This window comes from Cyprinodon tularosa, unplaced genomic scaffold (genome assembly GCF_016077235.1).
Source record: "Cyprinodon tularosa strain WSP-4 unplaced genomic scaffold, ASM1607723v1 ctg23, whole genome shotgun sequence".
NCBI classification, from domain to species: domain Eukaryota; kingdom Metazoa; phylum Chordata; class Actinopteri; order Cyprinodontiformes; family Cyprinodontidae; genus Cyprinodon; species Cyprinodon tularosa.
Genome location: NW_024038861.1, coordinates 1,504,611 through 1,529,207, shown reverse-complemented (window position 1 = coordinate 1,529,207; position 24,597 = coordinate 1,504,611). Strand labels below are relative to the sequence as shown.

Here is a 24,597-nt window from a genome sequence, read left to right as displayed (position 1 = left end):
AAAAGCAAGAATGGTCCCTATCCATGTCTGCCTTACCATGTAGGGTGCAAGTCCCAATCGTTACAATTTAGCATACTTTGTAAACTGTGCATCCAAAACCCTTCATTGCACCTACTGTACTCCAGGCGCACACTTCATTGCAGTGAATAGGATTTAGCGCTAGTATTGAGACAAGGCCGCTAAGCTGCGCATAAACAGTTGCCTACTTCCTCTTCCTCTAATGGTCAGAGGGAGTGACTTGTTCATTGGATTTATTGACCGTTGACAAACAACTTTTATTTGTGCATTACTGCCACTTCTGAACTGCAGTGTGTTTGGAGTGACTTATTGTTGCTTTAATTTTAGTGTGTGAATAAGATCCTCTCATCAATTTCTTGTGCAGCTGAGGTGCCAATAAAACTACATTTTTGCTTTTCATCTAGTAAGACTGAACACTGAATTTTTTTGACATTTTATCACATTACAACCATTATTGATGGTGTAATATTTTTCGGAATATATCAAAATCAAGTAGCAAAAAATTGTGAGCTGTAATACAATAAAAAAAAGAGTAGAACAGAAATACTTTCATTGCCTCCCAGTGAGAAAATTCTGGTGTGACAGGGACAAAAACTAGTAGAGAGAAGAAAGCTTACAGGTACACACAAGACTAAATAGTTTAAAGAAAGTAATTTTAAAAGTTAAGCTTTTGAAGTTAAGCAGTTGAAAAATAACAGGAAGAAAAAAATAGTGAGTGGTAATAAGAAAGGCATATTCTGGTAAAAATTAGATATGTTCAAGTTAAAAAGAAAAGAAAAAGAAATTTGGGAAGAGCGATAAAGCATGGGTTTAGTAAAACCTTGCATGAAATATGACTGTTGAAACAAAACCTCCCACCTAGGCATTCATGTACAAAAAAATCATACTGAATAGATTAGGAACTGCAATATGGAAAGCATCAATTAAATGTTTTTCCTGACCAGTTTGAAAACCTATACACACTTGTGAGTGATGTTATTAGTTGACTACAAACCAGTTCAAGTGCTAGGTAGAAGCAATTACTGCATAGATATGCCATTAACTCCCTCAGCTGAATCAAGACAAAACTGAAGTGACAAATTTTGGTCCAAAAACAGAGTGTTCCAAACTGAGCATACAGCCTCAATTAATGGAGCTAGAAAACAGCAATCAGTTTCAACTTTTAGATATGCCTTTGGTTCAACACACCTGAATCAAGTAATCAGATAATTGGGAGGACTCTGCAGGAACCGACTGCATACTGAGGAGGTAACTCAGCCATTTGATTCAGGTGTGTTGGACCAAGGATGGATCTAAAAGTTGCAGGATACCGGCCCCCAGGAACTGGAATTGCCCACCCCTGATCTAGAGGCACATAATGACAGTAACAAAGTTCTCTTACTATCACCTAAAGTCCATCTACAGGATTAAAGGACTAATGTCTCAGCACCACACTCAAAAACTAATTCTGCTCTCATCTTCAGTAGAATCAATTACTGCTACTGTGTCTGCACAGGTCTGCCTAAAAACTTGCAGCTTATCCTGAATGATGCTACCCGGCCATCCTCTGTTTTTTTCTGCATCTATCCTGTAACTTTCTCATTGAAGGAGCTCTGCATTGCTTCCATAAATAGATTGTTAGACATACTTTTTTTTTAACTGCCCTTTGTCTTTTACCCCTTGCCCTGGGTCCAAGTGACATAAAGGGGTGGACTGCCCTTTTTAGTTATGTTATCCAGCGGCTTCCCCCCAGCTACAGATAAGCTGCTGCCTAAACTGCCACACCATAAAAGATGGCTAATGCGACCACATAATCAGAAAGGTTGTGTATGAGCATCCCCTGCAATCCAAAATTTCCCAGTCAGATAAGGTGTGATCTGACCCTTTCCACAAAGAGGGTTATTACTCCAGTCCAGTTTATAGTTAAGGTGTACACCAAGATACTTAAAACTCACCTATCTCAACAATAGCTCCCTAGATGTCCACCAGTATCAGTGCGGTGGCTCTGCGCCAGCTTATTAAATAAATACTTTTAAGTCACATGGTCCATCAGTTTCCCCGTCTGCTTCTTTACGTGCAATCTGTGAACTACATTACTGCCCAGTTAAGTTCTCGATATTATTCCACAGTGTTGATACTGTGAAATGAAGTTCATCTTGTGTTTATGCGACCTCACTTACTGTTGGTGTCGGGTCTTTCTGTCCTTTAGCCCTTGTGTCATCTTCCTCCCCTGTCTCAGAGCCATCCCAGCCTGTTTGAAGTGGCTATTAGCCAGAAATCAAAGCCTCCCATCAAGCCCATCTCAGCCCTGTGCCCTTTTAGAATATTCACCAACGGTCTCCTGGCCTTTTGTGAGCCCCGTGGAATAAAAATAATCAAAATCAGAATGGACCTTCATGTGCAATAATACTCTGTCTACTCTTATGGCCTCCACTGTCAACGCCATTTATTATTCATGCACCCATACTGATGGGTCCAGGGCACGTTCAAGAGGTCTGCTTCTCACTGTTCCAGCACTGTTCATCAATAGCTGCCAGCCAGGTAGGGGACTTTATTATTGAACAGTGGCCATGCTAGTTTGATGCAGACACTGTTCTATGATTATTAGAACTTCAAAAACTTTTCACTCTCTCCATCCCTTCCTCCATTTGAAAAGGCCTCCCTCTTCCTCTTTTCTCTGTTGTTAATTTAAACACTGTCTGTTTCATCCTTCCCAATAGGTGTCTGTTTTACAATAAAAGGTCATCCTCATTTGTCCGCTGACACAAAAGAGACCACCGTTGGAGCTGAGGTCAAACAATCCGACAGAAAAATAGACAGAGAGGTGGACAGCGTGGTAGCTGGTGCTTCATGCAGGTGCTCCAAATTCAGGGAAGAGGAGAAGGGAAAGGGAGAGAAGAAGTTAAGATAGATGTTGTGACTGCATAAGAGAGATACAAGAAGTGAGAGCTTTGAAAGGTGGAGGGAGTGGTGGTCACTGGGAATAGGGAGGGTGGGCAAAAGAGGACAGATAACTAATCATGCCATCACCTTCCGCTCTTCTTCCTCCTCCTCTCTACTCCTTCTTCACCTTCTCTCTGTTCCTCTGTAGGGATGATTGACGAGGGCACGGTGGACTGAGGTTGTCCTAGTGCCCAGATTAGAAAGCCCTCAAACAAATGAAGCCTGGAAATGATGCCCTAGGGAGCTGGGAGCAATGGGGGAGACACATAGGAAACACGGCCTAGCCCAAAGAGACATAAAGAGAAGGGATCCAAAACAAGTAAGGAATATGAAAGTAGAGGATAGATATGGTATGTTTCTCTAGGTTTGCAGGTGTTGCTATAGGAGGTGAAACAGGAGCTGGAAAGAAACCCACAAGATAAGTGTGATATCATTACAAAAAAAAAAATGACAGGTGGAAAACTAGAGCGTAGAGACAATTAAATGTGTAAGGTGATTCAGAAGAAGGAATGAAGTTACTTTAATTACAAAACCCAAAGGGAGAAATAAAGGCTCAATCAAGAAGGACAGGGAGTGATGGAAAAAAGGGAAGGTGAAAGGACAGTGACAGAAAAAGGGGACTGTCAACCACATCTCTGTGCAGCTGTTCTTGTCTTTCTAAGAGTGCACCGTAACAGATCGTTTCCCTATGCTCCTCTGCAGATTGATACGGAACATTAATCAAAAACTAAATATTACCCAGCTCTCTTATGGAAAAGCACAAATGGACAACCTGCAGCACCCCCCACCCCCTCCCTATCCATTTCACCTCTTGGAAAAACTGTCATTCTCACCCAATACCTATTTTTTTAGGATTTGAATATTAGTTGAAGAAAGATGAAAAAAAAAACATTAAAAAACACGAGGAAGAGGTGATATATGGCCAGATATTAGGGAAAAGTTTGATTTTATAGGTGTCACATGACCCTAGCATGAGTGACCTCCATTTTCCCCAAATGGCGCAGGTCCAGCGTTTTAATGGAGTCTCCTTCAGCCATATATCAGCACAGCTTGTCTCGTAAAATTCTGCTGGGGCCGACCTCACAAACCAACTCCACCTTTATCGTGACACATACAGAGCTTTTCATGAGCAGAAAATATATATATTAACAGGGAATGGTTTTAATATAGTCAGTGGGTGGAAACAGAAAGGACGAGGAAGGTGCTCGAGATTTCACCTGTTTCTGTTTGTTTTACAATGTATCCATTGTGCCAGAAGGGCGACAGTGGCGTTGGATGTAGGAGTTTGCCCTGTAATCGGAGGGTTGACGGTTCAAGCCCCGACTCCGACTTTCATTGTCGTTGTGTCCTTGGGCAAGACACTTCACCTGCATTGTCTACTGATGGTGGTCAGAGGGCCCGGTGGCGCCAGTGTACGGCAGCCTCGCTTCTGTCAGTGTGCCCCAGGGCAGCTGTGGCTACAATGTAGCTTGCCACCATCAGTGTGTGAGTGTGTGTGTGAATGGGTGAATGAATGTAGTGTAAAGCGCTTTGGTCAAGTCTCCTAACTTGAATAAGGGCGCTATATAAGTACATGCCATTTACCATTTGTGTTTCCTTTGTCAACAGTTGTCTCTCCCAACCTTCTTGTTTCATTTCTCTTTTTCGGTCTCAATCTCCGCTTATTCCCTCTCCTCCGTCCTCTCAAATCTTCTGCGTATGTCTGTTGAGTGTCACAGTGTTACAGCCAGCCGACATGACACTTTTTAAAGTTTTGTGAGGAGGCTGACAAAGCACAGATAAGATTAACCTAGCAGGCTGCCATAGCACCTGTCCCTCTAGTCTTTCTTTGCTTTAAAAATAAGGCCACAGAAAATATAAAGTATGATGGTCGTACAAATAACAGGGATATTGAAGCATTTTAACCTTGCTTATTGAGCAGAAATAATAAGGAAAAACACAAATATGCAGATAATCACACAGAACATCAGAGCATTGTATACATTTTTTTTGAGAAAGCTTCTTAAAAAATGTAAGTTATGAATAAGAGGAGCCTTTATCTTTTAAATGATCTTTCTTCAAACATCTCAAGGTTTTTTCAATCATATATATACAATGCTTTCTGTTTAAGAAAAACATTACAGGAATTTCCTTTACTTTTTATCAACTTACATTTGAGGATAAATAAGCCTTAAAAAATTATCTGTGTTCATCATGTATTTTCTGTAGAATCAAAAATATTTAATAGGATGCTTCTGCACTCCTTAATATTAGTCTTCGACTGAAATTACACTTTTCCTATTGAAAATAGACTTAACTAAATACACCAAAATAAAAAATAAAAATTGTGAAATGGAAAATTTGCTGCATATTTAATTCAGTTTTCAATTAGGTTTATTTATATAGCACCACACATGCAATCTAAAGGCACCTTAACCCTTTAAAGCCCGATCCAAGAAAAAAACAATAGATAGACAATAGTAAATTACTTTTTTTCGGTTTGAATTCCTTATTTGCCCTTCTAACGAAATTTGTAAAAATAAATTATGCAAAAGGTGTCAGATGCAAAACATTTCAGAAACGATACATTTGGCATTATAGGGTTAAAGAGACAATTCAACCACATTATACAGTCAAACTTATTCAAAGTTTTCTGTCTAAGGAAATCAGTTGGTTACATCAATCCATTGACTCGAAGGCAATCCAAGCATGCATGTAGCAACAGTGGAGAGTAAAAACTCCCTATTAACAGGGAGAAACCTCCAGCAGAACCACTGTCAGTGTGAGCGGCCATCTGCCATGGTCAACTGGGGTTGACCATGGCAGATGTTTTTTTTTTTTTTTTTTATTACGAAAACCAACAAAAACATGTTTCAGATTTAGACAAGAGAACCAACCTTTTCTCCCCATGGATCAACAACTGAAAAAAAAATCTCTTAGAGCTGCATCTTAGAGTATGACATACTTATGAAATCATTGCTTCAATGTACTACAAAACATCCACATTGTAGTACTGTATGTATACAGGCCCTTTGGCGGTGCTATGCACTACACATGAGAACGGTGGCAAAAAAAATCAGGCATGCCCAGACAACGTATGTGAATTAGACATTGAAACAAAATGATAGAGGCGCATGTAGGTTAGAGAGAAAGACAGACATTAGACACCATCCTTCAAAAATTGACCTGGCTCACATACATATGGAAAGCACTGCTTTTAAATTTCTTCATTTTGTCACCCTATTTCAAATACTTCTTTTTGCAGTCTCCCAAAATGCTACATCCGTGTGGGTGCAGTGCAACACTAAAATACCTTTTTCAAAGATAAAATATTACACATTTGATCATATCTGTCTGTTTTCCTCTGTAGCTGAGAACCAACCTTGGCATCCACTTTGCCGTAGTATGAACTATCATAGGTGAAAGAGAGGGATTTCCAACAGAAAATAACCACCTAGGTGACATACAGAGCACTGAATAGTTAAACAGAATTTGAGAATGAAAAGTACACTAAGACTGATAATTTAGACTCAGATTTATTGTCATTTTGTATACACAGAGTGTATACAAAACGTAATTTTGTGTGGTACAGCTCTCATGATATTTCTATTTCTTTAAGTGCAGCAGTGATAAAATGTAAAGTTATTTAGTTATATTATAATTGATGTATTCAAATCATTTTAGGAATCTGTTACACCTAGTGTTGGTAAGATAAGCCAAACTTATCTTTTTTTATAATATATAGATGTACAAATGGTACAATGGTTAACTGCTTTGAAAAATGACTATTTAAAACTTCGGTACATCCTGATAAGAATGATAAACCTATAAACAAATGTCGTGTAAGGTCTTGTTTCACGCAGATGCCTGTTTCTTTTATTTTAATTTTATTACCTAATAAGACTGTTAATGTCCTTATCCATTTTCATATTCTACAAATGACAGTACATTTTCATAATGTCTGTATATTCTCATCATAGCCATGGAGTGGTGTAGAATTGCCAAGCTGAAAGAACATTGCATATGATAGATGTAATTGTATTGTTTTGAAGAATCACATAATTAGACAATAGAGTTCTCCTGGGTAAAATTAATAACGGTATACAGCAAATCCAGTTGTTCTGTGAAGAACTAAAATATGTGTTTGAGAATATTGATAAAAAAACAACATGATGAAAAACAAGAATAGAAACAGACATGTCAGGTAGAAAGTTGTGGAGAAGGTGAAAGCAAGAATAGGCTATAAAACAATACCTCCATCTTTGGGAACTATCATCCATCTGGAGGTTTTAAAGAATATGGAACAGTTGCAAATCTGTAAAGAGAGAAAACCGAAAATGAATTAGGGAAACATATTACGAGGGATCCATGGTAGCTAAGTGACCTGCAGATATTTGTAGTTTAGGTGAGATTATTTATAAAAATAATAAGTTTTTCACTCCACAAATGTGGCTTTCTTGGAAAGGGAAAACATAGTTGTATTACTAAATAAAAAAATAAATTTTGCTACAAAACACAGAAAATCTCTGAAGAGATGAGACCAAAATTAACCTACACATACGATGCTATTTGTTGCAGAAAATATGCTAAAGTTATGTTGCCAATAAGGAATCGTACTGGTGGCAGCATAATGCTAAGGTTAGGCAGAGAGGGGAGTTGATAAGAAGCTACTGTAGATACTCAATAATCAGAAACCTATTGGATGCAGAAAGTACAATTTAAAGTTTTGTACTTTCTTCTGCCCAAGACAACTATCACAGTGACACAGACACAGGGAGGAAAGCAATCCTAGCAATGATAGCTTTGTGACGGAGCGGTTGTATGAGGATTTCTCTCAGCTCTCTTCACCAGAGACAGAGAGAGTGAGGGAAGGAGAGGAAGGTTCTATGGAGGAGACTGGCAGCCCTGAGATATACCAATTTGAGCTGCTGACTCAGAGATTCTGTTTGGCTCCTACCTTCTACCACGTATGCTGGTTATCATGGGAAATGTCAATAAATATCCAAAACAAACTCTCTTGATAAACAGAAATCAATGACTTTCATGTCTTATGACCCACTCTCACAAAATTAATGCAAAATCATTATTTTAGACTAGAAAGATGAGGCACAATCCATTTTGTCCAGTTCTAATGCAGTTTAGATATTTTAATAATTTTTCTCTTCAACATGTATGTTGTTAAAGTAAATTTTAGGTTATGTGACATACTGATAAAAAAAACTAATATCAAATCATTATACTAGACTGGACAGACAAAAGAGACATGTTTTTAATAAAAAAAATGATGCATTTACTATTTTTATTAACTTTTATGACAGAAATCCTAATTTATATTAATTTTCAATTGTAAGAAATCATTTTATTGTAGTTCTCCAAGTAAACCACATGTAGGAGAAGAGAGTCAGCAAAGACAAGCTGCCCAGGCTAGAGCAACTGAAGTCAGTTTTTCCAAGTAACATCACATCTCTGAGAAAAAAATGGCTAAGCCAACAGAAAAAAAATCCAATATGGTAGCCCCTTTTAAAGGAAAAGTCCTGTCATATTCAGAAGTCAAACTTCTGAAAGTACTTTAAATATAGATTATTACATACTGTTCAATAAGTGTTAAGTGTTTTTAATTAAGAGTAATTTCATTTGAATGTACTTTAATGAAGACATCCATGTTTGTCAAAGAGCACTACTGCCACATACTAGTTTGTGACGTCACGGTGCGGTATCGGTTGTTGTTCAAGTTCCAGCGCTGTATCTGGTGTTTGTCACAATGCGCTATCATCCAAGCCATCTTGAAAACATTCTTCTTCGATATGTTTTTTTCTCTGGCCAGAAGTTCAACGGAAAGTTCTTCCTCTTCAAGTTGGCAATCCAACAACGACCCCGTCCGTGGAGGATCATGAATCGGCAAGGTGAAATAAAATGTTTTTTTTTCACTTTGACCTGATGTATTTATTACAACATCAAACTGTCATGCACGTGGGCATTGTCAGTTTAATTATAGCTCTCATGAAGTTCAATGGTGAAGTCCTCTCGAAATCTTAAATAATTGTTGTTTATTGCAGGGGTGTCTAGTAGTTCCTATTGAGTTTGTTTTTAAAGCGGGGAGAATGACGCTAGGCTTACCACATCGTGACGTCACTGCCGGAAGATGTCAGGAGTGAAGCATTACCATAGTTGGGCAAAAATGGCTGCTCCCAGACTATGTGATCGCAATTTTTTATTTTTTTTTACTGATTAATACTCAGTTCATGAAATCACTGTGAACATATTAGTTTAAGGTATAGATAATGATCCATTGATCATCTCTTGCTGACAGAACTTTTCCTTTAAACCTGAGGGGGGTGCCAAACAGATGGCATGTACACCGTTTATCAACAAAAAATTGTTGATCATTGGTTAATAATCTTTTATAAGTGCGGCCAAAGTTCACCTTCAAGCATAACAATTACCCTAAAAATTCAGGCAGGGGTACCATTTAAAGGAATAGTACACCCAAAACATGATTAGCCTTCATTTTCTACTCACCTCCATGCTGAACAACACTCTGGAGTACTTTTTTGATATCTCAAATGCATCTGGAGATCTGGGAGGCTTCTTGCTGTCTGCTGACATTCAAATAATGGAGGTCCATGGCGCCCGAGACAGAAAGGTCCATAAAAGTCCACAAAAACGTGTCAATATTCCTCCATACTGCTCGTCCAATGTAATCCAAGTGTCCTGAGTGGGTAGCATCCAGAATTTACTCGAAACGAAGTCATTTAGAATGTTTTTAGAGCATAAACAGTAGTGTATAGGATTTCCTAATAGCGCCCCCATGCGCGCTCACGATTCTACGGAAGCCGGCAGACCAAACCGGAAGGAAGTGCGCATTCAGCGTCTGGTCTGCCGATAATGCAAGCGTAGAAGAAGAAATGTGCTGTTTACCTGTGCAAAGAAAGAAACAACGAAAGAAAAATGTCTGAGGACTTCAGTGTTGAGGAAGAGCATGAGTTCTTTGCCGAGCTGAATGCGCTGGTTTGGTCTGCCGGCTTCCGTAGAATCGTGAGCGCGCATGGGGGCGCTATTAGGAAATCCTATACACTACTGTTTAGGCTCTAAAACGTTCTAAATGACTTCGTTTCGAGTAAATTCTGGATGCTACCCACTCAGGACACTTGGATTACATTGGACGAGCAGTATGGAGGAATATTGACAAGTTTTTGTGGACTTTTGTGGACCTTTCTGTCTCGGGCGCCATAGACCTCCATTATTTGAATGTCAGCAGACAGCAAGAAGTCTCCCAGATCTCCAGATGCATTTGAGATATCAAAAAAGTACTCCAGAGTGTTGTTCAGCATGGAGGTGAGTAGAAAATGAAGGCTAATCATGTTTTGGGTGTACTATTCCTTTAATGATTATTTTCAGAGCCGCCTAGTCAAATGTCAGCAGAAACTTGACAGTCTTTGGAAAGCCTTTAAAACTGACGTTCACAGACTCTCTTTAGATGATCTGACTGCTCTTTCTTTTGTGAAAAAAGAAATGGCAAAGTTTCAGTTTTAAGCTGCAATTGCAGTGGAGACCGGTTCTACAATACGTTGGCTTAGGGGGGTTGAATGCAAAATGCAAATCTCACTTTTCAGTTATATACTTTTGAAGGTTTTTATTTTTTTTTATTTAGTTTTTCAACAGCTTTGCAATTATACACTACTTGATTTTGGGTCTACCCCCTAAAATCCCAATAATGCTCTAAATGTTGTGATTCTTTTTTACAGATATGAAAAGTTTTACAGAAACCTTTGAAGGGCGTTGTATTAATACGTGTTGCCTATATTGAAAATCAAAGAAATAGGACATTCAACATAATTGTATTTGCAATGCAAAAAAACTATCCTTATCAAAGGGAAATGATGGATAAGGGAACACTGAAATACCTGCAAATCAAGAAAAGTTTAGAGGTCCAATACTGCCAAGCAGGAGCTGCAGCAGCAGCAGATTGTATCTGAAGTAAATACAGAATGACTAGTGAGGCAGTGTTTAAAACACACATCGCCCCCAGTCAGAGCCTGCTCTTCATCAGTCAAAGAGGTAGAAATGAGAAAATGCATCTGAGCGACGCTTTTAAAGGCAAAGTTCAGTAATTGGGAATGACAGACACACACAAAGCATCCATCACTCATGACCTTTCTTATTTCTCCTGCTCTTTCGGTCTTTTCTGTCGCAAGTCACTCTGTTCAGCACCAAGGACAATGAAGTCAAAGAATAATAGAACAACATCTTTTCATAGAAAGTATTTAATAAGTCTGTCAAAGATGCATTGTGATGCTATTAACCTGCCATCAACTTGAAGTCAAGTGTTTTGTGCTTATGATATGGAAACTATAACATACTGCATCGTCATCTCCTATCTAGTTTGGTGTGAAAGTGAAGTTTTTACAATATAATAAACAAAAACCTCTGCATGAGTTTGAATTTTTGGCATAATCTTTCTAAGCAGTTTAGTACATTTGCAGCAAAATTTTCTGTTGATCACCACATTCTTTATTACCCTTTTTCGCATTTTCTGGTTTATTCTATTCCTTTACACACACATTTCTCACAAACTGTGATAAAATGAAAAGGTTATAGACAAAAGGGAAGCTTTGCCCTCTGTCTTAGACATAGACACAGCTGCACGCTTACAGACACACACTGTTCACATCTGGACTTGTGTTTAATTTTATGTCAAAGTCCGGACAGGAAGCACCTGTCTAGATGAAATCCTGCAAGCAAGTGAAACAGAGCCAGAGAGCAAAAGGGGGGCTGGAAAAAAAAAAAATTAGGAGAAAAGTACACAGAGAAAAGAAAAACATAAATCCATCTGTTGTGGAAATGCATGTCACAGTATGTGTCACATTAAAAACAACATCAACGAATAGAGCACAACCCAAATTGGTATGGAAAGGGCAAGTCATGTGAAATTAACAGAGATTTCATCCCTTTAAGTGAGTGTGTCTGCATGTGGGGCTGAATGCAGGTCATTCTTCTTCCCCAAAATGTTTTTTTTTTTTTTTTTAGTGGGGGGAGTTCTGTTAAGCACAGATCTGCAATTATTGAGTAGTAGAACTTCCAGATGTGAGATTATGCTTCCTCTCACATTAGGAGATTAAAAGATCACTGTCTGGACATAGTCACACACCCATCACAAAGGAGGCTCAGTGACATTCCTAATTTACCTGTCAGTTATAGGCAGGATGTATTCAGTTTTAACCAGGTGTAATAGCTTCATTATCAGCTTAAGCAAAAATATATAAAAGTAAAAATACAATTAGCCTGTTTGCATTTTATATTTGACTCCCTAATAGTAATGCAACAGCAAATACAACAACATACATTAATCAGGATGTGAGAAAGAGACCAATATGCTGCCAATGGTGCCACTTTAAAGGGATAGTTCGGTATTTTTGACATGAATCTGTATGGCATCCCCATCACCAGTGTCATGCAATCACACTGACTTACCCCTGGCAGCATCCTGTGAGCAGAGTTCTCGTCCAGTTTTGGTCAAGCCGAAAGTAGTCCGGCAGGTTTGCTAGACCCAGCGAAATAAAACGTTTCTCTTCCCAAAACATTATGTGTTCAAAAGAGCGATATTTTTGCATCCCAAAAACGTTGTAGTGGAAAAAGTCACACGTCGTTATCACTTGGTCCTATTTTCTCTCTGTTCGTATCAGTGTGCGCCGTCATTCAGACAGCTAGGGCCTACTAACCTGACAACAGCCAGATGCATGTCTCCCTCCGCCCAGCTAGGAGCTAGGCGGAGGGAGACATGCATCTGGCTGTTGTTGAGCTCGCTGTCTGAATGACGGCGCGCACTGATACGAACAGAGAGAAAATAGGACCAAGTGATAACGACATGTGACTTTTTCCACTACAATGTTTTTGGGATGCAAAAATATCACTCTTTTGAACACATAATGTTTTGGGAAGAGAAACGTTTTATTTCGCTGGGTCTAGCAAACCTGCCGGACTACTTTCGGCTTGACCAAAACTGGACGAGAACTCTGCTCACAGGACGCTGCCAGGGGTAAGTCAGTGTGATTGCATGACACTAGTGATGGGGATGCCATACAGATTCATGTCAAAAATACCGAACTATCCCTTTAATGTATAGAACATATATATATATATATATATATATATATATATATATATATATATATATATATATATATATATATATATATATATATATATATATATATATATATATATATATATATATATATATATATGCAATCTTCCTGATTCCCTTATGCTAAAAGGTTTTTTTCAACCAAGTAATAAGCTAAACTTGGCTGCATTTTTTGGTAAACTAATCGATTAGAATGTATGTACAGTACATGACTTAGACTCTACCTGTTTGATTCATTTGAGAGGAATTTGTGTAGTAGTGTAGTGTAGAGAATTACTGCTATACAAATAAAAACAACTGATTTGAAATTAATTCAGTCGGAGCTGGTTGATGAATAAAACAGAACAAACCAGTTCAGCAAAGTAATAAACATGTAAACACACAAAAAGTTCTCTTTACATACTGTATGTCTCTTACTTTATTTTTCCAGAACAACCAAATGATTTTGAAAGAATGTCAGAGCATGTCTATTAATTTTCTTTTTCAGGGACCATGTCAGTGCTTCAGGTGATGTTTTATCACAAGTGAAGTTGCCAGTTGTGGCCCATATATAAACAACCTTTCTTCTTCAATGTGCACTCCTCCAATTTGAACTGTGGTGTGCCAAAGTGTGTTTAGATCAACACGTCCTCTCCAGGTAACATCAGGCAGCTGCTTCCTTAGTTTTGAAAGGATGACATGATTGACAGTCCTTTCAATCATCAGTGTGAAATATTTTAGTATTTTTTTTATATAAGAGGACGTTTTCCTTGTTTAACCATGGATAAACAAACAAAAGAATGTGAGAATGTATATTTACTGCTTTATATACAATCTTTCTTGAATGGCTCATCTAAAGTATTAATGGCGTGGACATTAACCATTAAACCCATAACCACCTATAACAAAAATTGCTCACATCTCTCTTCAGCAAATGTAATAAACACCTAGTTGTAAAAAGCTGACATCCCTATTTTTTTTTACATTTATTTAACCATGAAAGTTCCATTGGGATTAGCAAACTCTTTTCAAGGAGCCCTTGCCAAGACACAGCAACAAGTAAAATACGTTACATAATAAAACACAAAGTTACATTGTTAAAAGAACAACAAACACCAAAAAAAAAATCATGCTCAAGAACGTTTAGTTTGGAAGTAAAGGCACTTAGTAAGATAAACTCAGGTAATCTAAAGGTTTTCTGATGGAATTGGGAAGTTCTCTTGATCCCAAATGGTATGATGAAATAAATAAATGAGGTGTTGAAGGTGCAATGGTCACCCCTTTGGAAAGGACCTGACAAAGCTAACTCAAGTGCCTTCATTAGCCTTGTGTCCACCCAACTGACATGCAAATTTTCAACCAACTTAAGCAATTGTGAATTTATGATCTTTCCGCTTGGTTTAAAGAGAATTAACCAAGCACCACAAATTGTAATGTTTTCATTTGTTGTCGTCCACATTATCTCGTCACACATGGCTGTAATAAATAAGAAGTAGAAGATGCAATCTAGTACTGACTACAGAAAAGTGATGATGGGAAGCTATAATGAATGTGTTCCTATGTTGACGTCATGCAGTAATGGCAATGCTTTCTCCAGCCATGTCTACGAGCATTAAAGAAACATCCAGGAAGATGAACGCAGAAATAGCTAATCAGTTATGTTAGGTAAAAGTTTGCTATGTCAGAACTGATTTGATAGAAGTGTTTCCAGCTTGCATCTTGCAGATTATTTGCCATGATCTGGCCTGTTTGCTCTCCCTAAATTGGTAATTTCTTTCACCTGTCGTTTTTACCTCCCTTCCTCAATTATCATTTATTCCTCTCACCTGTTTCCTTTGGTTTATATTCTGTTCAGCCTGTGAATTTGGGGCCAGATCATTGTTTGTTTTTCTGCTAGTCTGTCGGTTCTCTTTATTTCATGGTTAGTGTTTTGGATCCTGGCGGCCAGTGGAAGAAGGTTTTTGTGTCTGTCTCGTCTCCTAATCGTCCACTGTTCCTCCGCTGCTGAGTCCTCAGGGTTTTTGGCTCTATACACTGGGAGGTTCAGTTTTTATCCCAGTAAGCCTGGCTACAAGGAGGAGACCAGTTTAAAGGTCCTGCATCAAGTTCTGGTTCCAAGTCCTGTCTCTGCTACCCTCTGCCACTGAGCCTGCTCCTCTGCACCTGATCCTGTCTGCTCCTGTGCGTGACCACCTGGTCACGCTTCCGGACCCTTTCAGACTCTGAACCTGCCTGGAAGCTCTAGATGGATCCTGGATCCTGCCTGTTCTGTCTGTTCCTGTCTGTTCTGAATCCCTGATCAGGGTCGGCTTCCTGGAAGACCTCTGGAACTGCAGCACTGGGGACATTCTTGGACTGGACTGTTAAACCAGGTAAGTGACCAATTTAGATAATCATCTTCTGTCAGATAATCGTGGTCACTTACCTGTGTTTCTCCCACTAACAGAGTGTCAGTGATTGGGTGGTGCCCCGCCCCCAAACAGATCCTAGCAGCTCTCCTTTAGTTTTGTTCTTCATTTAATCAACATTTTGAACTTGCCTACTGACTGTCTCTCCTTGAATACTGGGTCCATCTGTCCTCATTTCATGACATTAATGATACTTGGCAAAACCCAAAAACACCTAAAGTGAACGTAAAAGCTGTTTTGCAACCTTGAGGGAGTTTTTTTATTTTTATTTTGCCATTGCTATCAAGCTTTTTTGATGCAATATTTCAAAATGGAAACACACCAAAGCTGGATTTCCCAGCTTTACAAGCAGGGGAACTGGCGCAAGTGAAATTAGACACTGCCATCGGACAACATGCAGTAATTTATAAATGTTTTCAATCAGGTGGGTCCGGATTAGCCAGCAGGTGGGTCCGGATCCGGAAACGGTACACTAATCCTTGACCTCTGGTCTATGTAAACAATTGGTTCTCTTAGCTAGATATTTTTCTGGATATACTTGGCTACATGTTTAGTTGGTGAATATGTAATTTTAAATATATAATAAAATTGTCTACATCTCCATTCAAATCTACAAATGTGATTACTCTTATCATTTGGCAGATATTCAGCCCAGCTAAGTTGATGACTGCCAGATCACAGCTCATCCTTGAGCTTTACCGAGGGTTTTCCTCTTGTTAAAAGCTATTCTTCTCAACTGTCACCAAATGCTTTACATGTATAGAGTACTAGATCCAATTACAGACTGCTGTTTTGTTTTGCAGGTTTTCGAAGATGTGTTGTGGGTGAAAAACACACTGAATGGAACTCTAAGTTTTATGACTGTCAATGAAAAGGACTGGATTGTGTATGACTTGATTTCAATTGAATCTAATTGTTTCTGTGTTAAATTTTCAAAAGAAAGACAGTGGTTGAACTTGTTATTATATTAAAAGCTGAAATGAATAAGGTAACTACAAATAGAAATTGAATTGCAACCCTTACCGTTATTGTATAGGTGTTTATTTTTGGCATTACGGAGTCCTTTTTTAATTTAATTTTAAGTAAAGTTAAGTGATCAAATACATAATGAGTTCTTGTGGGTAGAATATAGAAGTGACATATCGTTGTCTTATAAGCAACATATGTAGAATAAGCAGTTTTTAGTTAATTCATATATACCGGTAGGTCCACAGTAAACAGATGGGCTTTAACCACTCTTCTTATGTCCCTCTTTTTAGATTTCCTTCAATTTTTCTTCTTTCCCTTCAACGGCTTCAAGGTCAATCGTCAGAAGGAAGCAGCATGTCACCGCTGCTTTGTCTATTCAGATAAAATTGCAGCATTCATTGTACGTCAGATAAACCTCAAAAATAGGAGGAGAGCAGAAAGAGAGGGAGCAGCGTTTCAGTGAACGACTGATGGATGAGAGAAAAAGAGGGAGAGGAAAAAAAACAACACCCCTATCGTAGCATCCTCCTGCCTGGTCTGTTTTTATCTGTCCATGACAAATTCAAGCGTTCAGTGTCTCCTTTTCTCTTTTCTTCACATTTTCTCCTTTTCACCTTATCTACTGTCTCAGCACTGCATCACTTGCCATTTTAGAATAATGTCCTCCCATGTCTATAATGACATTGCCTTTGTGCCTCAGATTACCTTGGGGTTTTCACCCCCACCACCCCCCCAAAACCCAACACACATTGATGAAGGAATAAAGATGCAATTGCATGCAGACCCACAAACATGCAAGTGTCAAAAACGATTCATCCATAAACCTTGAAAAAGATTAGGTGAATCAAAGTGCATTAATAGCCGCAACATTCTAAAGGGAGTAAAACAGCAGTATATAAAAAGGTTTTTTTTTTTTTTTTTAAACTACACTGCATCAAGGTAGAATTTAGTTTCGTCTGTTTCAGAAATACGGCATGGTGTCTGCTTACAACTGCTTTAATTGGTAGTGTCTTGATTTAGACTTATGAACCATTTATCTGGATCAAACTGACTAGCTATGAGTCTGAGCTTATCCAGTCTATTTTTACAACAAAAAAAGTTTTTCAATAACTGCATTTAATATTTCCCAGTCAGTGTACTTCCTGGCCATTTTCTCCTATAAAGAAATAAATCTCTTTCAGGTATCATTAGACATGAAGCAAGTTTCCAGTTTGTATTTTTTCTGAGCTCTGATGAGCTCCTTAAACTGTGACAGGTCCTTCTCTCCCCCGCCTGGCCATGCCTCTTAATGAGATGGTAATCAGCCAGTCATCAGCAGAAGGGCCATGCAGGAAACATAATGAGAACATTAGGCTGCATACTGAAAGGACCCCCTGCCAGGTGGAGGATCAATGGTCTTGCCTGATGAAAGGTGGACGGTGCAGCTGATGGTTAGAGAGGAAAAAGGAAGGACAGAGAGACACAATGTTGTCATGTTGACTGAACAATAATCTCCAGTATCCAGTTCTCTGAAATTCAGAAGTTTTACAAAATAAAAAAAAAAGTGAGTAAGTGATCCTTTATAATCCTTCCTTTAGCTTTTTAATGTAGGTTGTTATTTTAAAGTAATTCATGCCAACTCTTTTCAAATGATTACAACTATATAATTTTGGTGCTTAAGATCTTAACATCACATTGATCCCTTCTGTGGCTGCTGGACCACCTTTGTTTGAATTAAAGCTCTGACAATACAATCAGCTTAAAGACAAAAATGTACCAATTTTTGTGGAAAAACTAAGAATCTCAACTTTTAACTTTTATTAATAAAGTAAGGATCTTTTAATAACAAATGTTACGGTAAATAATCTTAGTTTACTATTTGAATGGCTGCATGATTCTAAGGGGATCTAGATGCCAAAACGTTAAAACGCTGACTTTTGTGCTTTTAGAAATCAACTGAAGTAACAGGTTTAGTGAAACTTTATTAAGCTTAGTTGATTGGTCAAAGTATTTTAAAGTAGAGATAAAGTAGAGATTACCAGTTCAGAGTTATTTAAAATTAGTGTAACATTAAGCTTTAAAGCAGATTCACACTTTCAACACTGTTAATTGATTGCTTAACCAAATAGGAAGCAATCTTTCTTAGTTGACTGCCGTCCAATTAGCAGCAATAAAGAATTGCCAAATATTTATATGAGCTATCCCAATGAAAATTAAGATATAATTATAAATGAAAGTAAGAAGTACAAGGAATGCAAAAATTAAAAAAAGAAATTGAAAATGACAGGAAACATTCATACTTAAGTAGTTAAGATTATGTTTCAAATTTCTTCAGTTAAAATGATTTTGTAAAAGGTTAAAAGAATCAAAGCTCACTTGATATTAGTCAATACAGCTAGAACTCAGCCAAAAGCTATTTTGTAGTTCTACCTTCCAGAGCTTATAGTTGCATTCAAAGCATCAGGACTGAATGTCATGTTTTTATGCAAATTGCCAAGGAGTACTGTATATTGTCTTTCCAACATTAGATTAGGTGGCTTAGCCAGACAATTTTCATTGGGATGGCCTGGCAGGGACCGATGATTGGGTGGCCAAAAGTTTAAGGCACCAGAGCTGGTTCAGGATCAGCTTCAACTTATCACATAGTACCAGCAGGTAAGTAAATGAGTACATCATCAGTATTTTGAAAAGAAAATTACACAATAGTGGCTAGGTTTTTCTAAAACCCTTACAATAAACATGCACATATTTACACAGATGTGTTGTCTTATTTAAAGGTATAGAGAATGATCTTCTTTGGGCTTCAAGTTACAGGGGATCATCTTATTCATTGGTTCTCACGCATGCTAGTATTACTGCTGCGAACCTCTAGTTTACATTGGAACAGCTTTTCCTGGAGGTGGTGATTCACGCCAACATGGGAACCCACTGATAGGGGTTACCATATATATGGATAGGGGTTACCTACTATATATATATATATATATATATATATATATATATATATATATATATATATATATATATATATATATATATATATATATATATATATATATATATATATATATATATACATATATAGTAGATTAGGTGACGAGAAACATTGCTTTAGTTTATGTTATTTTTAACACAGAAAGGATGTTGCTGCTTCAAATAATAGCATTGACTTTTCCATGAATCTTTTTACAGTCAGCAAACATATACAGCATGTCAGCTTAATGATTAATACTAACAAGACTGTAACTACAAGGTTAAGTGTGCTTGTCTTACTTTCAGTTTGCCATTTTAACATTTTCAATGCACACAGCCACTCCAGATCCTCTGAATAGACTCTGTCAAACAGCGATCCTTCATAAAATAACAACTTTGAAATGTGAATCGAGGTATATGAGCAGATTTAAAGGCGATAGAGACGCTAGTCATGAAAAGCATACATAACATCTTTGGAAGTTTTGTGTAACCAAGTTTAAAGAGAAATTTAGTAAGTTTTACTTGAAAATATCTGTACAACAGCTTTTTTATTTGACCCTTTATGACCAAGACATCGTTTGAGGAGACTGACATCTCACTAGTTCAGTGCCTGTGCATATGTGACGTCAAGTGAATTCATGTTAAATGGGTCCAGCCTAGCCAACAATTGATGAGTTATATTCAAGATGGATTTTCTGTATAATCAGAAGCGACCGGCAGTCAGCTCAACTCAGACACAATGGCAACACTAGGTAAGGCAAACAAAGTACAAAAAAATAAATAAAAAAACTTATCAAGTACCAGTGCACGCTTGGAAAACAAGCAGAAGAGCGCTGCAGTTCGATGTTTTGGTCGCAGATGGCAGTATCATTAGAAATCTCTGTTTTGCCTCTTTAAGCAAAACATTATTATTTGCTTTTGGTATGCATATTGTTAAACTGAAAATTAGACAGACACGTTATTGCTAAATGTCTTTAGTAATAGATAAATTTTAATATTTAAGCTATCAAAACACAAAAAAACTAATTTCCGTTTTTTTTTTCCACATTACTTTGAGGTTAATTTGGATGAAATGTTACTCACACTCAGAGACGTTCCTTCCATTTTTACCCTTTTGTTGCTTACTTATATTGGTAGTAATGTATGAAAAAGATTATTAAGAAACCACCAGATTTATTCATACTTATATCTATTAGAAACATTCTACTGAAAAGGGATAAATTAAAACGTAGTATTTTTGTGTATAGGTAAAGAGGCTTATACAGTACAGACAACAATCCAAATTATAGTCTTTGAATGATTACATTTTTAACAATTATCCCTTTGTGCATTGCATTTCAAAATGCATTTTCTTGAAATGGAAATGTATTTTACAGAGGAAAAAATAAGATTATTATCAATCATTTGATTCCTTTTCGGATGACAGACTCCAGACACATGTAAAGCACCACAATATACAAACCCCCACAGCTGTCCTACAACTGCTGTGGCAATTCAGATGTGGAAGATGAACTCTTCCACCCAAACTTCCCTTCTCCATATAAACCATTCGGTGAACCTTTATGGATTTCACATATGTATATTCTTATTTATGCTCGCTCTGTCTTCTATCATCACTATGAAAGGCAGACCCCGTATGAATCCGGCCATAAAACAGACTGAAGTCACATTAATTGTCAGACACAGACACGGTTCTGATCATAAATGCTGTGCTACGTACTGCTGCTTTAAATCACAGATAAATCTGCCCCACGCCCCCCGCTCTCTGGTGCCTTCCACAGTGATTTGGCCTCAATTTGTAATAAAAAGACCAATAAGGAAAGCATTGCCAGAGCTTTACTTTTGAGTTTGCCCTTTTTTTTCTCCACCTTTTGTCTCGCTGCACTGACTGACTTTTAATCCAATAAATGTTGCATAAGGCCACAGACCAGAACAAAGGGAGGAGAAAACCTTCTCACTGGAAATCTATTATATCACTGTAGTTAAAATAAGAAGAGGAGGAAGGGAGTGAGGTTAATATATAGAGTTTCATGCAGAGATCGTAAAATTACTGAAGAATAAAAGCCATTCATTTCACATGACATCATCAAAGGATGTGGGCTTTCGCCAGCTTCGAGTACAGTAACAAAATGCTTCCTTAACCAACTTTAATTGCTGTCGTTTTTAAAAACAGTCTGATTAGCCAGTGATTATTACAAAAATCTTTGCAAACATGCATTAAATGTGAAATACATGTAAAATTCCGACTCGCCTTGGTTTATAAAAAGTGTAAAAAGCAAGCATATCCTATTTCAACTCTACTTTATTGTCAGGATGTCAGACATATAGAACATTTTCTTTATCAGGTATGATAATGAGGTAAATACAGCTTGAGATAAAAAAGTACATCAAACACGTTAGGCTCTCACTGGTTATAGGCTCAAATCAGCTTTATGTTTTTCCTTATAAATCTTTCACATCACTGTTGGGGACACCAGGATGCTCTTATTAGAATGCTGTAGTTTGTTTCGATTTACATTTATTAGTATGCATAAAAAAAATAAAATGTATTTCAGTTTTCCTTTACAAACATTGTTTTGTTATTTTATCTATTTAGGATTATTTTCATTTTAAATTATTTAATATATCCAAGCATCTGTCATCATACTGCCTTGTGTTTACATGTTACCTGGAGGATTTAATGAACACACTGACTGCAAGATCATCAAGTAATTGCTTCCTCAAAAAAAAAAAAAAAACTCAAATCACTAGAACTGTGGTCCTGTATAGCTGACTTGGAAGGAGTATGTGTTGATAACATTTGCATGGTTATTACCAAACACTTTCAAATTAAGGATAGGGATAATGCATATGCCTGATTTGATACAGGAGAAGAAATCTAGAACAAGTAGTTCTGGGCAATAATTTTTTTCTAAGCCATTTATGATTTTAACAAACTTGATTTAGGGAGGTGGTTCTTCTTGCAGGATGCTTCTATCTACAAACTAACACTGCTATTCTTATCATTTATGCTGCATCAAGTAAATGTGAATCTCTGTAATTCTCTTACTAGAATCTTACCAATGTTTCTGCTTTGATAACCACCAAAGAATAAATGTTTAAGTTTAATTACTGATGTAGTTTTAACTGTTTATTGAATGATCTGTTTGTGGTGTATTTGTCTTTTCGCCTGTACTGGCGGATAAAACCTGTATACTCAAAATAAGGTTTTTTTGTTTACTCAGGACTCTCGTTGTCTTATAAAATAGCCAATACCTCTTGAACCTTTTCATGACTAAATGGTTTATGAAACCATCTCTTGCTGCCCTTACAGTTGCAAGGATTTAGGTTTATGTCTCCACTAGTCTTGCTTATTTACAGACTGGGATATTTTTGTCAAATCCTCTTTCCAAAATACCTCAAACATACTTATGGAGAGCAACTTTTAATATTAAGTTTAAAGTTTGATCACATACTCTTAATAGAATTTTGGGCGTTTCCTTGATTAGACTTTTCATTCATAAAAGCAAGAATCGTGTTCCACGTGACAAATAGCATTCCTGTCATTTAATCCCGCCTTAGCTGTGGCTCTCTAAAAGTCTTTCAAAGTAAACTTGCATCTCGGCTCCTTCTTTGATTAATGTCCAACCATTTAGTTCAGTTGGACCTTGTTAATGTTTTTAAGTTGTCCCATATGCTTCCATTAGACAGAAAAGTAAACTATGACATGTTCAGCCTTAAAATATGAGTTTATACCTTAATCCTGCTTTAAACTTCTTCACAACTTTTTCCTTAATCTGTTTGTTGTTTCCAAGACTCCCCAAAGCCACTTGTACAACAGTTGTACTTATTGTAAATTGCACGTCTTTGGGCTAAAATGTATTTTTTGGAGCATCAGAACAAAGGAGACTGATGTAGGCTATTGTCTTTAAAACCCCGGCCACCTAACAGGTATGTACTACTTTATGATAATCTATTTTAATAAGATTCAACATTTTTATTTGAACTGTGAAACAGAAATATGAATATTTCTAAGCCTATGTACAGGTTTAACATTACAAAGACTTAACTTTCACCCTTTGACACCTACATTTATACACAGCCACACGGACAAATACACCCGTTTTCAGAGAGGTACTAGTCCGCACCTCTTCTAGTTTGATGCACTTTAGAGTCCAAATGTGCTTTCATACCAACCCAAACAGGAACAAAGTTGCACGCATAAAAAAACAAAACAAACAAAAACCCTAATTTAAGTTGTAACCTAAGTTTGTCTAATAGTGTTATTGTTAGTTTTTAAGTATATTAAGAGAGTGGCCAGTGTTACTTTAATTCCTCTAAAATTCTGGAAGTTGGTCTGAATTAACCTTTTTAGGTCTGTGTTATTTAAATTCCCATTGAACACTATGGCTAAATATTCTATATTATAAATGTATTATTAGACATTACCTTGCTGCGTTACTTTGCAGAATAACAGTTTTAGACATGCAATCACACTTAAATACTGTATGAAGCTTCTGCAATTGATTGAGATTTGAAAAATTTGTTGTTTGAAAGCCCTAATAATATATATATATATATATATATATATATATATATATATATATATATATATATATATATATATATATATATATATATATATATATATATATATATATATATATATGTAAGTAACCATTAACAGCCCAGTTGGAGAAAGTCACTCTATCATCCTGATGAGGAGGAGGAGTTAAGGATTTGACAAGGATTTTCCTAGGGGGAGAAGTAAAATATACAGGTAGAGTTTGCAATACCATGTTTTTTTAAATAATTTTTATTTTTAAAAGGAATCCAGCTTTTTTTTTACTTTTACAACTACCAACACTTAAAAACACTCAATTTTAAAGTCTACTATTAGTAGCATTTAAATGTCCAAGAATTAGAAGTGTGTTATGGTTTCAAGACAGTGAACAGCAGGCCTACATGGATGTTAGACATGGATATTCCAGTCTGTATATATGGACATTTCAGTAAGCTTCCCCTTCTGGATGAAAGGGACACCAGCCAGGCAGGTGTACAAATGGCCATACCCAGTACTGGTTATTTTGTAGATAGATAATCACAGTAGATCTTTGGCAGGGAGGAAAAGCTTTATACCCTTCATCAAAACCAATTTAAAAAGATCATGGCTATGCGTGTAGCCATATTATCTGCTTGTTTTTGTAAGCTACAGTACCTGCCGCATTTCGGTGCTAGCCTACCTGA

At 37.1% G+C, this 24,597-nt stretch overlaps 1 long non-coding RNA gene across 3 annotated transcripts in view; it reads right to left on the bottom strand.

The window, feature by feature from the left end:
• LOC119784635 overlaps positions 1-24,597 on the bottom strand; it is a 195,827-nt gene that overhangs the window by 2,765 nt on the left and 168,465 nt on the right. Inside the window, exons 3-4 of one of the 3 annotated variants that reach the window (XR_005280954.1) lie at positions 7,174-7,234; positions 2,178-3,220 (exon numbers count right to left, since the gene is read on the bottom strand). This is a non-coding gene — a long non-coding RNA (uncharacterized LOC119784635). Of the gene's footprint in view, positions 1-1,952; positions 2,094-2,177; positions 4,178-7,173; positions 7,235-24,597 lie in introns of those variants that run through there. The other 2 variants (XR_005280952.1, XR_005280953.1) reach the window with 2 other exon arrangements.